Raw genomic sequence first — 14202 nt, forward strand, 5'->3', positions numbered from 1 at the left:
AATTATTTCAATACCTTCTTCTTCTTTATTGGCCTAGACACCGCTTACGTGATTATAGCTGAGTTTACAACAACGCGCCAGTCGTTCTTCCTTTTCGCTGTTTGGCGCCAATTGAAAATTCCAAGTCTAGATATGTCCCTCTCCACCTGGGCTTTTCAATGGAGTGGAGGTCTTCCCCTTCCTCTGCTTCCCCCAGCGGGTACTCCATCAAATACTTTCAGAGCTGGAGTGTTTTCATCTATTCAGACGACAGCGCAGCCGCTGTCTTTTAATTCACTGAACTATGTCAATGTATATCTCATACTGCTCATCGTTCCATCGAATACGGTATTCGCCGTGACCAATGCGCAAACGACCATAAATCTTCCGCAGAAGTTTTCTCTCGAAAACGCGTAACTCCGACTCATAACATGTAGTCATCGTCCATGCCTGTGCACCGAAGTAGCACCAAGTGGCAAGAGAAGAAGTCACATAATAGGGAGTGACCTTGTCTGAAACCTGGTTTAATATAGAACGGCTCGGAGATGTCCTTCCCTATCCTGACCGAACTTTTCATATTGCTCAACGTCAGTTTACACAACCGTATTAGTTTAGCGGGGATACCAAATTTAGACATAGCGGTATATAGGCAGCTCTTTTCCTTTCGTGCTGTTAAAAATAGCTATAAAATCAACGAAGTGGTGGTGTGTGGATCCTTTTTTCAAGGGTCCTTTCCAAGATTTGGCGCATGGTGAATATTTGGTCAGTTGTTGATTTTTCAGGGATAAATCCACACTTCTAAAGTCCAATCAGTTTGTTGACGCTGGGCTTTAATATTTCCTACAATACGCTCGACAGAACCTTATATACGATGTTGCAGAGGCTTTTCCTTCGGTAGTTGGCGCAGATTGTGGGGTCTCTCTTATAGCTTATGCATACTTCTTATCAGTTCTTCACCGCTGTATTTTAATAGCTTGGCTGGTAATCTATCGGCCCTCACCGCTTTGTTGTTCTTCAGGCGGGTAATTGCTATTCGAACTTCTTCATGGTCGGGCAATTGGACATATGCTCCTTCGTCATCGCTTGGGGAATCAGGTTCACCGTCTCATGGTGTTAAGTTTTCACTGCTTTTGAGCAGATGGGAGAAGTGTTCCCTCCATAATTTCAGTTTGGTCTGGGCATCAGTCACTAGATCACCTCTGGGGGTTCTACAAGAGTATGCTCCGGTCTTGAAATCTCCTGTTAGTCGCCGCATCTTTTCGTAGAATTTTCATGTATTACCTCTGTGGGCCAGCTTGTCAAGCTCTTCGTACTCAAGCATTTCGGTCTCTCTCCTTGTTTGTCTGTACATGCGTCTCCTTTCCCTCGATATCTATCCCATCCCCCAAGTGTCAATTGTAACGTTGCGAGGTAGGCAATCTGCTCCCTCTCCACTGCGTCAGGACACTCCATACCATACCAGTTTTTCTTTTGCCTTTTTCGAAAACCAATAGTTTCGTTTACAGCTGTACGTAAGAAGCTTGAAATGACGTCTCACAGTTCCCTTATACCAAGTTGCTGTAAGTCATCTCAGAGAGCTCTCCTTTGCTCTAACTTATATTGATATAGTATCTTTAGGTTGGTTCCGACTCAATCTGATTGATTTTGGCTTATGAAAGCAATATACGATAAAAACTATACGACACGATTATCGGCATCTACTTACCTGTTTCCTATATAAAAGTCGACCAAAACGACTTATATTAAACAACGCATCGTGACGACTAGTAGTATTTAGCAAGAGCGTAGCTTCGTCTCATTAGAAATATACGTTTCCTTGAACTTAGACTATATTAAGTTCGCCACGATATGTGTAATACCGACCCTGTAAATTATATACATATATAAATGATCAGCGTGACGAGCTGAGCCGATGTAGCAATATCTGCTTGTATCTACATGAGCTGACTTGAGATATCGACCTGAAATTTTGCATATAGCTATATATCTGAACGATCGGAATACAGTAATTGTATAGAAATCGTTTTTCATTTGACGAAACATCTCCAAGAAATTCGTCTAAGGCAAAAATAAAAACTGCAAAGAAATGATTCAGAACAGATAGAGCATAAAATAGGGCTGTCATACAAACTGAAAGATCGGTATCAAGAGATTGCATGGAAAATATTTTTTATTTGACAAAAATAGCTTTAGAAATTATCATAGCTTTGGTGCTGCCCAAATTGACGTTTTTCTTGTTTCTTTTGTTTTACTTTCAACCCCTTATTGTTGCCTTATTTTCCTGCCCACCACTGTGCGCAGATTTGTTGATCAGCGTTTGTTCATTGCTTTTTGCATTTGTGATTGTTTTGCGCGCGTGTTGCACCACAAATCTGAGCCGCTTTTGTTGTCATGCGCTAAGCCATCAATTTGGCAGCTAAGGAGGTTGCTGTTGCTGCTGCCGTAACAATTGCCAACGGCCGCCTGTTGTCGGTCCACAGCCAATCGACAGTCATTGCCCTAGTTATTTGTTTCTTTGGCTTTGGCTTTAGATTTGCGGTGTATTTTCTGCTTTATTTGTTTTTGTTTTGCTTCGCTCGCCTTTGATCGATTTGTGCCAACGAGATTTTGTTATATTGGCTTTCATTTATTGCTAATTGAATGATGATGATAAAATGTGAAAATTTAATAGCAAATTGTTGGTGAATTCATAGCTCCCTGATGCAAGTTAAATGTATTCATATGTACATACGTATATAATTGATAAGAAATTTCAAAATGAGTTTATTTACCAAACTGGAACTAGATATTATTGCAGAATGTTTGTACATAACATAGATGCATATGTATCTCCACATAGCAATTGCTTGAGTGGTTTCGTGGTATTCATCGATTTAATACAATTATACCTTTTATTATTTCCGACGCAAACGATCAATTTCATTAAGAATTGTATTTCATTAAATTGTCAGTTCTTTGAGTTGACCATACTTCGGATTCGGTAGAGGGCATTCCACCTAATGAACAAGCAGTCAGTTGTCTCCGAGCACGTGGAGCGTCAGGACAAACATTTTCGCGCGACGTGTTTCTGTGAGTGGCGCAAGCCGAAAATACAGCGCTCGTTGGAGCAGAGGTACGCGATTAAATTCTGTGTGAAACTCGGTCTGCGGCAGAGACGTTTGATATGATCAAGCAGGTTTACCCATATCTTGCTTTAACGAGAAGTGGTGTGTTTCGGTGGCACTAGACCTTTTTGGAGGCCGGAAAGAGGTCGCTGATCAATGAGCAAATCCAAAGTGAAAACGATGCTGATCAAAGGCATCGTCACCATGAATTTGTTCCTCCTGAACAAACCGCCAACGCCAAGTTTTACGTGTAAGTCCTCAAGAGACTCAAACGAAGGGTCGATCAGGTGCGACAAGGCATTGCAGCCAATTAGAAGTTGCACCACGATAACGCCCCGGCTCACACCGCCTACCTTGTGAACAACTAGTTAACCAAGGCCAGCATCCCAATGATTCTGCAGCCGCCTTACAGCAAAAGATGTTACCCCGCGGACTTTTTTTTTTTGTTTCCTTGCCTAAAAAGACCGATGAAAGGCAAGCATTTTGAGACGACAGAAGGGAACCAAGCAGCATGCACCTCGGGTATCAAGGCTGTTCTGGAGAATGTCTTCCGTGAATCCTTGCATCGACGCAGAAAGAGTCTATTTTGAAAGTTTTTAAAGAATTGCAACGATTAGTTCAATAAATTTTTTTTAATTGACTCAGTCCTAATACTTCCCGGACAAACCCTGTATGTATATAATCCGAACTGAGATTAGTATATTCGGTATATTGATGCTAAGGAAAGAGAATGAAAGATTTGAAAGTGGGCGTGGGTTGTTATCCAGCCTCATCCAAAATCACACTATTCGAAGATAATGTATGTATTTATAATATAATGAACTGAATGTCGTCAGATTTTTGTAAGTTATGAAATTACACAGTACCATATCTGTTGCACTGTTTTTAAGCTGCAGGCAGCTGTAGAAGGCCTGCACTATTATCCTTTCATTCTCTCTCTCCTTTTCATATATGTATATACAGGTAGTTGATGCAAGAACGAGAAACGTTAGTTTAGATTAGGTCGTAGGGCACCAAAGGTGATGCAAGATCTTGCTAGGCAGCTATGAACGTTGGCCCTTTGTGACTCCTAAAACTATGGATCACCAAGGCTTTATAGAAATACGAAGCACTCACGCACACTTGTTAAATTGGCTAATATTAATCCCAGCAAATTCATTAATTTTGCCAAAAGTTTGTCTATCGAGTGGTTTGAACTTCAGTCTGGCAACTGGCAAAAGCTCGATGGTTTGGAAGAAGGTGTGTAGATAATTTCACTTCGTCTTTCATACAGCTTTGGCAATTTGCGTTCGATAAGATCCCAGTAGGTAACCTCACCGTATGTGAGCCTATTGGATAGTGTCCAGTCAGAAATCCTACCACAGTAGCAAGTTCTGGCAGCTACATAAGTTTTGGTGGAAACTGATTATAAAGAACAAAACGGGTCCAAATATTTTAGAAACACTATTTCACTACAGTTTTAGTCCTACTATGCAAATAGAGTAAAAGCTTTTATTTTCATACCCTGAACATACCCGTTAGTTTACCAGCAAGTTTGTAATATCCAGAAGGAAGTCTCAGAGACTCTATGTAAGTATACATATATGATCATGTCCGTCTGTCTGCCCGTCTGTCTCTTTATCTGTATATACACTAGTCTAACAGTTTTTGAGATATCGATTTGAACTTTTAAAGTGTCAGAAAAATTTTTCATTTGACGAAATATCTTTACGAAATTTGGCATGAGTTACTGTCTAAGGCAGAGATGCAATCTCCGAAAAACATGGCCAGATCGATTAACCGTAGCATCTAGCTGCCATACAAACTGCCCAATCAATATCAAATTTTTTAAGGAATCCAACTAAATCAGGTATTACTTCAGAACCTCAAGTGGACCATTTACATCCAGAAAATGAAATTTAACCCGGATCAACCGATTCGATAAATTTTTCTTTCCTATATCCATACAATAGTTTCTATGTTCGCGTGAAGTTTGATCTCCATATGTCAATTAATGTGTGTTTGGCAGCTGTTTGTTCACAACAAGAAATATTTGCCTGGCGATTGAATCTTGAAAGTATACGACATTAGGAAACTCTTAATAATAATAAAAAATTAAATTTTCAAAAAAAATTTATTTAACTAACGAAACAATTTTCTGATAAATCAGCTAGTTTTTAAATGTTTTGCTTTTATTTTTATTATTTGTTAAATCATATGAGCTTGCACTTGAAAAACCATGCACATATATCTACCATATATGGCACAAGCAGTATTTATTACAATGGTGTGCAATTAGTAACGAGCCGTTCGATTGTAGACCGAACAAAACAATGGGAAATCAACGCCGAATGCTCAAGTGCCAACACAAACAAATTGATATTATGTGAAAACGGCGATATGGATTTCATTTTCCAACTCTTGTGATTAATTGCTGTGGGCGTAGACAACATCAGATAAGGCAACTCTAAACGCCATAAACAATAAATCATACAAAAAAGAACAAAAACAACAAACGACGATAAAAATCAAACACACAATTTCAAGTGGTGCAAAATGATTTGCTTGAAAGGCGCTCACTTTGTGGAAAATCTCACACAATTTTATATAATAATTCTGATTAAATATGTCTACGCCGAATTTTACGAAATATTTAAACAATTTCATTAATTTTCTTCTCTTAGATAACATTAGTAAATCAAAAAAACCGCGCATGCGCGAGATAAAGACTTTATGTGAATCTGTTAGCAGCGCTACCAGCTTCAGTGATCGTATATGTACGAGTACGTGTATCATAAATTATTAGTATCCACCATTGTTTTGCCATTTCTGGTGCGTATTCAAGCCATTCACTGCATTTTCGCAGCGTATCTAAAGTATTCAAAAAATAAACGGAAAATATATTATTTATAACACCCAAATGTGAAATTCACATTCCACATCATTTTTTATTGTTGATGTTATTGTGATTTCGATGTCATTTTTCCACTGTGCGTAGCGTTCGATTTTGTTGAACTGCTTATGTTACAAGAACATCTCAAAAGCAATCTCAAATAAACATGATGGACAAAAGCTGAGAAGGGATCTGAAAAAAAATGCCTTTAAACTGTTAAAATTAATATTATGTACTAATTAAAATACAAACAAAATCTTCTTTGGATTGTATAGAAGTATCACAGAGGAATACTATTTTTCATGCATTTTTGACTAAGATGGCCTTTAGTTCTTTCAATTCCTTGTTAAAATATGAAATAAACATTCCCTAAATATCTTTAAGAATGCTTCCGAGTTTAAAGAGTTATTAAGCCAAGTCAGGAACAGTAACACAGAGCCATCTTTGAAATCTTCTTTTAATTTCATTAGTATATTTTCCGAACTCGATATATAAATCTTGTGAACCAGAAAAAGTTACAGGACTGTTCGTAAATGATCGGAAAATCAGTCCAAATCAGACTAAAATTTATCGAAGCATTGTGATGATCCGCTTTGGCTGTTTAACAGTTTAAACTTAATACATATTCGTGTTAAGCGGGGAAATACAAGTGCATAAGATATGCTCCATTGTTTCCCTAGGGTCTTGCTCTAGACATTTCCTACAGTTTTCTCGATCTGTCATTCCTATCCTGCGGGCGTGTGTCGAGTGTCAATAGGAATTTTGTGTACTTCCGATCTACTGTCTTGCACATGACTTTTGCAGTTTGCACCCAGGTAGCTCGTTCCATCGCATTTTGATTTTCTTTACCATGCTTCTGTCGAGATCGTCATGTAGACAATGCATGTGTTTCCAAATGTTGATCTCTTTTTCGGATGTTAGCCGTAAACCATTCTTGGCAATCTCGTCCACTATTTCACTGCCTTTGTGGCCGGGCACCCAGTAGAAGTGAAGTTGCTTTCTTCTGCCCACACTTTCCCTTGCTGCCCTGCTTCCCAAGACACTTCTGGCCGATATGCAGTACGTGGTTACTGCCTGGTTGCTGCTTGGCTGTCTACGTAGATATTGACTCGAGAATTTCCTGCAAGTACATTGAGGCCAGCTCCGCGGCTATCGCAATATCAAAGACTTCAGCTTGAAATATACTCAGCTTGAATATACTGCGTTGCATTATACTTATCTAACTCTGGACAGTATATTCCCGCACCAACTCCGTCGTCCAGTTTAGAGCCATCCGTGTAGATGTTTAGAGTGTTGCGCGTAGCTAACATACCTTTACGCCTGCCATCTTTTCCTATATATGTTTACTTTGAACCCTCTTTCCTATTTGAAAAGTGGGATCTTGTAGTCGGTGTTTGAACTGATATCCCAGTCGGCTGCGTTCCTTTATTGACCTCCATGTTGAGTTTTTGATTCAGGGTTCTGTACCCTTAGCATTTTATATCAACCGCCAGAGGCCTTAGTAGCAATGGTCATTGTAATACCATTAACCTGCTTCTAAGGTTGCATATAAAGCAGTCTAACATAAGGGGATGATTGTTAAATTATGTCAGCCTTCGTTAGGAGCCGCCTGCCTGCAATGTAATAACTCTGACAGCAGCTGGCTTGAGAACATGACATTGCCGACCGAACCACTAAAAGTCAATTATTCTTTTATAATTCATGATGAAATATACATATAATATTGAAATATAAGATAAGCACCGCTTTGATTTTTACTGATCGGTTTCGATTTTCTCGGGATGAACAAAAATCCTCAGCATTTACGACGCAAAAGGTGAAAATTCTGAATGTAAAATAAAGAGCTTTGTTACCCAACATCTCTTTTGCGAACTGTACCCAACTTATTAATTTTGAATTCAGACAATTTTATACGAATATACGCTTCATAACCACAATATCAAAAAATCGATCATTCAAATATTTCACAGACTCTCAAAAGGTAATATGACAATTTTGGGAAAATGTTCATTCAAATTTTCATGGTACACCTTTCGTGTATGATATTTTTTATAAAACTCGATTATTAGTAATAGGTCTTTAGTTGTTTGATTGATTTCTTTCCACAAATCATTCTTTTGAGACTTGAAAACAGGAAAGCGTGAGGTTGGGATCAGATCCGAAGAAAACGATAAATTACAAAGCCTAATTCATTGATTCTTACGCACTTTGTACAGATCTTGCGCATATTCAAGTGGTTGCTTTGATATTTGTAAAGTAGGCGCTATCTCGATATAGGTGTAATACGAAATGACCGATCCAACTCAAGTCCTTAATGGAAAACTTTTATATTTCGCCACCTAAAATGCAAATAACTTATCATCAAAAAACTCGAAATTATGTTTTTTATTGCTTATGATTCACTACATCATATTACACATACATACATAGGTAGCATAAAATTTTCAGCTTATATAACCACAACTCAAAATTTGTTTCTATGAGTGGTTTCAATTATACCGTTTTCCCATCGCCTGTAAATCTTTGAAAAGTGAAGTTAAGTTATTTTTAATTGATGTGATGTTAGAGCCTGTTACCTACTAATTTTGGGTTGCTAAAACCGAAAATGATTGCGAAATATTCTAACACGAAGGATTTTTTGTATTGTAAACAAGAGGAATAGAGGTCCCAACACTTTTAATAAAATGACAAAACTAGCTGTACCTGATGAATATTTTTTAACTCAAATTTGTAATCAAGAAAGCTCAAAGTTACCACAGACCTCCAAGCACATCCGTCGCAAGTTTTTCTTTCAGCTTTGTTGAATAGTGTTATTATTTAAGGCATTGCCACAATGATACAATTTTGTAAAGAGTGATCCATTTTGAAGTTCCATATTTTTTTTATAGAAAAAATACAAAAACCAAATGTGGCTGAAATCACGAGCTTCAATTTCAGGCATCAAATAGTTGGTTATCATGGCGCGATAACGTACGCCATTGATGGTTAGGTTCTCACCGGCATCATTTTGAAGAGATATTGACCGATGATTACACAGGGCCACATACCACACTAAACCGCTTTTTTTAAATGACAGCTCTTGAAACTCTTCAGGTTGCTCTTACTCTAAATGCCGTAATTTTGCTTGTTTACATATCTTTTGAGCCAGAAATAGGCCTCATCGCTGAAATTTGGCTCGAAAACGTCAGATCTTCTTGGAACTTTTTAAGAGCTCATAGAGCGAAGCTACCTCGATTTGGAAGGTCGAGCAGATTCAATTCCTGCACAAACTGTATTTGTACGCATTCAATTTGAGATCTCGAAGTAAAATGCGCCAAGTCGTTCCATACGTCAGTCTCAGCTACGGCTGCTATACTTGTATTGTATTTGCGGAGTAGACTTCCGGCATTTAGACTACCGAAAACTTACAGATTTTCTTAGAAAGGCGTGTACAATATCAATAAAAAAACAGTTATATGTAGTTACAGTTATTTCTTCTTAATAGTTAACTTCTCCTCAAGCTTTGTATATTTATTTCTTTTCTGAACATACTTACTTTTTTGTTTTCGTTTTCCTTTTCTCTTTCATTTTTATTTTTATTTAAATTTTTTTTCTTTATTTTTTTGTTTTGTTTGTCTTTAGTAAATATGTGTAACTGCGGTTCCCATCATTTGCACGCAGCTAAAATAAGTTTCCCAATTTTCACTTACCATTCATTTCTCATAAATTGTTATTGTGTATTTCAAATATTCGACAAAGGTAGCTTACTAACATGAGTTGATTATCTGCGAATGTGAATTAAGCATTATTCACAATTCTGGAATAACAGCAGTAAATTATCAAGCAGAAATACGCAACTATATAAATATCTCAGCGCAAGCAACGTTGGTACACACAAACACACCTGTCTACTTGTGGCATGATGTTGCAGTTGTTGCATTTTTTATTATTGTTGTTGGTTTTTATTTTTAATTTTCCGCTAAGAGCTCTTTAATTTTGTTTTATCGCTTTTAAACGCTTCAGTTTTTTCTTAGCTATTACATATGAACATGTCTACATACTTATTTATATACATATATACATTAGTTGTGGTTTGCCAGCGTCTTAATTGTGTTTTATTGCTTCTCACAATGTTTTATTTATTTCTTATATGAACAATTTGTTGATGAAGCCGTCACTGTCATTATACACCTGCGTACAATTTTATGTATTCATTTCAGTTGCTCACATACCCATTTATACATATATAGGTTATGTTTATACAATCATACGAAATTATGTTTTGCCACCTATCGAATACTCACACAAAAATCTAAACTGTTGCTGGCAACAAATCACAACATACATCTATGTATCTGTGTATATGTTTGTACGACTACGACTGTTTGTATTTTTGTCCATATTTGGATGTTTATAATGTGGCATCGCTTATTTCACGCCACTCGTAAAATTATTTTATGCGATTTTTTGCTAGTTTGTTAGGCGATGAAGATAAGTGTAATTGTTTCTGAGATATTTGGTTGTTTATTTTCTTTTAATAAGGAAGAAAGAAAAGATGGCTTTTTTCATTTTGTTTTATAGCCTACATTTCCACTCTTCCTCTTCCGAAATGTGTTTTTCCTACTTTGATTTCTACGCCCATATCCCACGATTTTTTTATAAAAAGGATTTTTTTTGGCATTTGAGATGGTTAGGTTAGCCTAGGTTCGATGGCTGATCTAAAGAGATCACACGTGGACAGCTATAAGTAGTACGTTGGGAAGCCATAGAAAGGAAGACCTCCTGTGTTCGAACTTATAAATTAGCAAAACGCTTAGTGGCTAATAAAAATTTGCACGTGCGTTTTATTTCCACTCCCGCCAGTTCGGTGGGATGTCTGAAGTTATGCGCTCCCAAGTGTTTAAGTCTTTACCTCCCAAACGCGGAACTGTACACCGGAGCAGTAAATCTACTGCTACCTCAATGGCTGCACCCTCTGCTTGTAATACACTGCAATAGTCAGAAAGTCTGAAATTGGAGTTGTTGTCATCCCATCAAACTCAGGTGTCAGAATGCCGCAACCACCAAAATCCTATAGAGCTAGTCCTACGCATAATCCAATTTCAAAGCTAAAACCGTCCAGGAGTTGAAAGACGTGAAGGCGGTATATCATTTAGCGTTACGCAGGCTGCACTAACTTGGAGGCGATCTGCACAGCAAGAATAGATGACGATGCCCTTTTGCACTTCTGAAGAAAAAAGAATACATCATATTGCCTTTTTCGTTGGAACAGTTGTCCCCTTCTTCCGAGCAGATTTGTCTGGTGAAGTTCATTTTACCCCTTTGGTTGCTGTTGTATACCACTGAATTTATGTTTTAAGCAACTGCCATACAACGGCACAGACATAACTTCTATTGCGCTTCAGAAACACTAAAGTGGTGTAACAATTGCCCTTCCCTTTGCTCTACCCATCCCGTCCACAGATTTCTCTATCCCATAATTTGCTGAAGGAAGTGACCCACACAGTTTTTGAGATGCCAACTCAGCTATATCACCCAACTTCAATCTGCGGCCGGCCAATAAATGATTATCGCTTTTTTTCTCGTTAACAACGGTGACAGTCGTTTTCGGGGATCCTGAGTGTGGCTCAACATGATACTTTTAGCTTATTGGTAAAAACAAAGAACCAAATATTTTATTTTTCGCAAGATGCTCTGTAAAATTTATTCTTAGTCATCTCTAAAAGAGCATCTGCGAGTATGAGATCTTATACGTAAGTGTAATGAGAAGGTCCTCCCCCTTGCAGTTTTCTATTTTGTTTTCTTGTTAGCAGTTACAGAAATTTACTTTTTTTACCCACCCTAATGGAAAATTTCATGTATTTAGTTCAGCGCATTAGCGATCCATTATCGTAAACCGTTAATATTCAGAAGAGTTAAATTCATAACTGATAAATAAACACATGAAACATTCTGAAATTAAAGTTTCCAACACATAACCATCCCTCTCTCATTTTACACCTGAGTACAGTCATTTCATCAACCCACATCAAAAATTCATTGAACTGTTAAAATTTTGATTTTCGGGAAATAGATGCATGCCACAGTGACACTAAGCATGCTTACATAATAAATTATATTTCCTACAGAAAACTACTCTCACTTTCAACTTCACATTTAGTAGCGAACTAATAAAAAATTGGGTGATTTGTCGGCGAACAAAACAAACGGCTAAGTCTTAGCTATGAACATATTTATTTAAATGCCTATTAATATGTCACTATGTCACATTTATTGCATAATCATATAGCAAGTAATTGCATGGAAACAAATACTGGCATTTATATTTTAATTATGTCGGTTTTTCTGCATGCAATGTTCGACATTTTTGCACCCGAAACACATCAAGCACAAGGCGACTCCTTTTAAAATGTTTGCTTTCAAAAACAAAATGAATATGTAATAAATAAGGACTTACTACATTCGGACGGAAACCCAATGAAAGTATTGAAAATTAAACAAAAAAAACTTCCTCATTATTACAAACTGCACCTATTATTTCACACAAAGATCAATCGCCTTTCTCCCGTCAGTTTGGTGGGTTGTCTGAAAATATGCGCTGCCAAGTGTTTAAGTCTGACCTCCTAAACGAGGGACAGTCAAGAAGGAAGTGTTAAGTTGTTAGCACCTCATCTTCTTCTATACAGCTTCTGCAGATGGCGCCTGTTAAGATTCCCAATCTTGCAGCATGGATGCCAGTAAGGCAATGGTCTGTTAAAAGTCCCACAATTTCCTGAGGGCAAAAAGATCACTTTATCTCTTGCGATCGATTTTGGGCCAAAAGCCTTTTTCGAAAGCGCATGTACCAATGGTGACCCAGCGCTGGCCAAGGTTCGCGAAGCCAAGCTATCTAGTAGCAGAATACAAGAGGATACAGGAGCAACGACACGCTCCCATTCTACCGATAGCGGTTCTAGGGTACCTTTCCTTTCTGGTTCATCACCTTTGCAATTTCCTGCGATTGCACTATGGACTGACACCCATACCAGTCCTATCACAAAGATTCGAGGCTAGGAACTTTTTGACCAACCCTGAAGCCACTATTAATGAGTTCAAGGCTAGTCTCGCCGCTCTGCTATCTTAGTGAATGTTCACTTCTCTGAAGGAGGCTGCACTCCGGAGCAGTAGATCTGCTTCTATCTTCATGGCTGCAACCTCGGCATGGAAGTCACTGTAGTAGTCAGGAAGTCTGAACCTGCAGTTGATAGAGAGCTCCTGACAGCAAACCCTCTCAAACAACCTTCCCCCCAAGCTTTGACCCATCCTCAAAAAAGCTCATTGCCCTTCTCCTCCAACGGCTTTTTTTCCACCCACAACTCCCTCATCTGTATATGAGCAAAAACGGAGCCTCTAGAGTTCGGTTGGGCGACTCCATGGTCCAAGTGATCTGGCATAAAGTCAAAGGGTGTGAGGATACCCGAGTGTTCAGATAAGTGTTCTTTTAAGAACCCAGATTCTCTGAGTCTGCTAGTGACTTTCGCAGCCATACACCTTTCGACGATGTCTATGGCCAACATGTGCAAGATGGCGTTAAGTGACTTGGTTGGCGTGGACTTTAGTGCACCACACAGACTCCGTAAAACATATTGGGCTTGACGATGGTGTCGTAGAGCCAGAAGATCACGTTCTGTGAGAGATCCCACCTTTTGCCAATGGCTTCTCTACCGCAGAATAAGGCAATCGATGCCTTTTTTGTTCCCTCTGCGATATTTTGCTTGCATGAAGGCTTTCTATCCAGGATGAGCCCAAGATATTTCACCGTATCCGCAGACGGATGTCGTAAACGGAACTTTTCTTTAGCTATAAGTGCTATATCGTCTGTCTATTGACAACAACCATTTCCACGTTGTCCACATTATACTCGGGTATAATAATATTTTGTACTGTCTCGTTTGTCATTGTCGCATTGTCATAGCTCTGTGCTCGTATTCCGCCGGTGACGTTGGCAAAAAACAATGAGTGTCCGACAATAATTGGCGCAAACTGTTGCCGCAATCACATACGAAGCGGCAGACAAACGCATTTATACTTTAATAATTGAATTGTAGCAGCAAAAATAATTGTAAAAAGTGTGCAAAGGAAAACAATAAATAAACGAAGAAATCAAATAAAATAAAATAAAATAGAAAAGTGCGCAGCAAAAAAGTGGCAATAACAAGTGGCTGTTGTTGCCAACGCTGCAGCGTGGACACAAATCAATTAAAACTAAGAGCATACAACGCTGACAGC

The sequence above is a fragment of the Bactrocera tryoni genome, chromosome 3 (genome assembly GCF_016617805.1).
Source record: "Bactrocera tryoni isolate S06 chromosome 3, CSIRO_BtryS06_freeze2, whole genome shotgun sequence".
NCBI lineage: Eukaryota > Metazoa > Arthropoda > Insecta > Diptera > Tephritidae > Bactrocera > Bactrocera tryoni.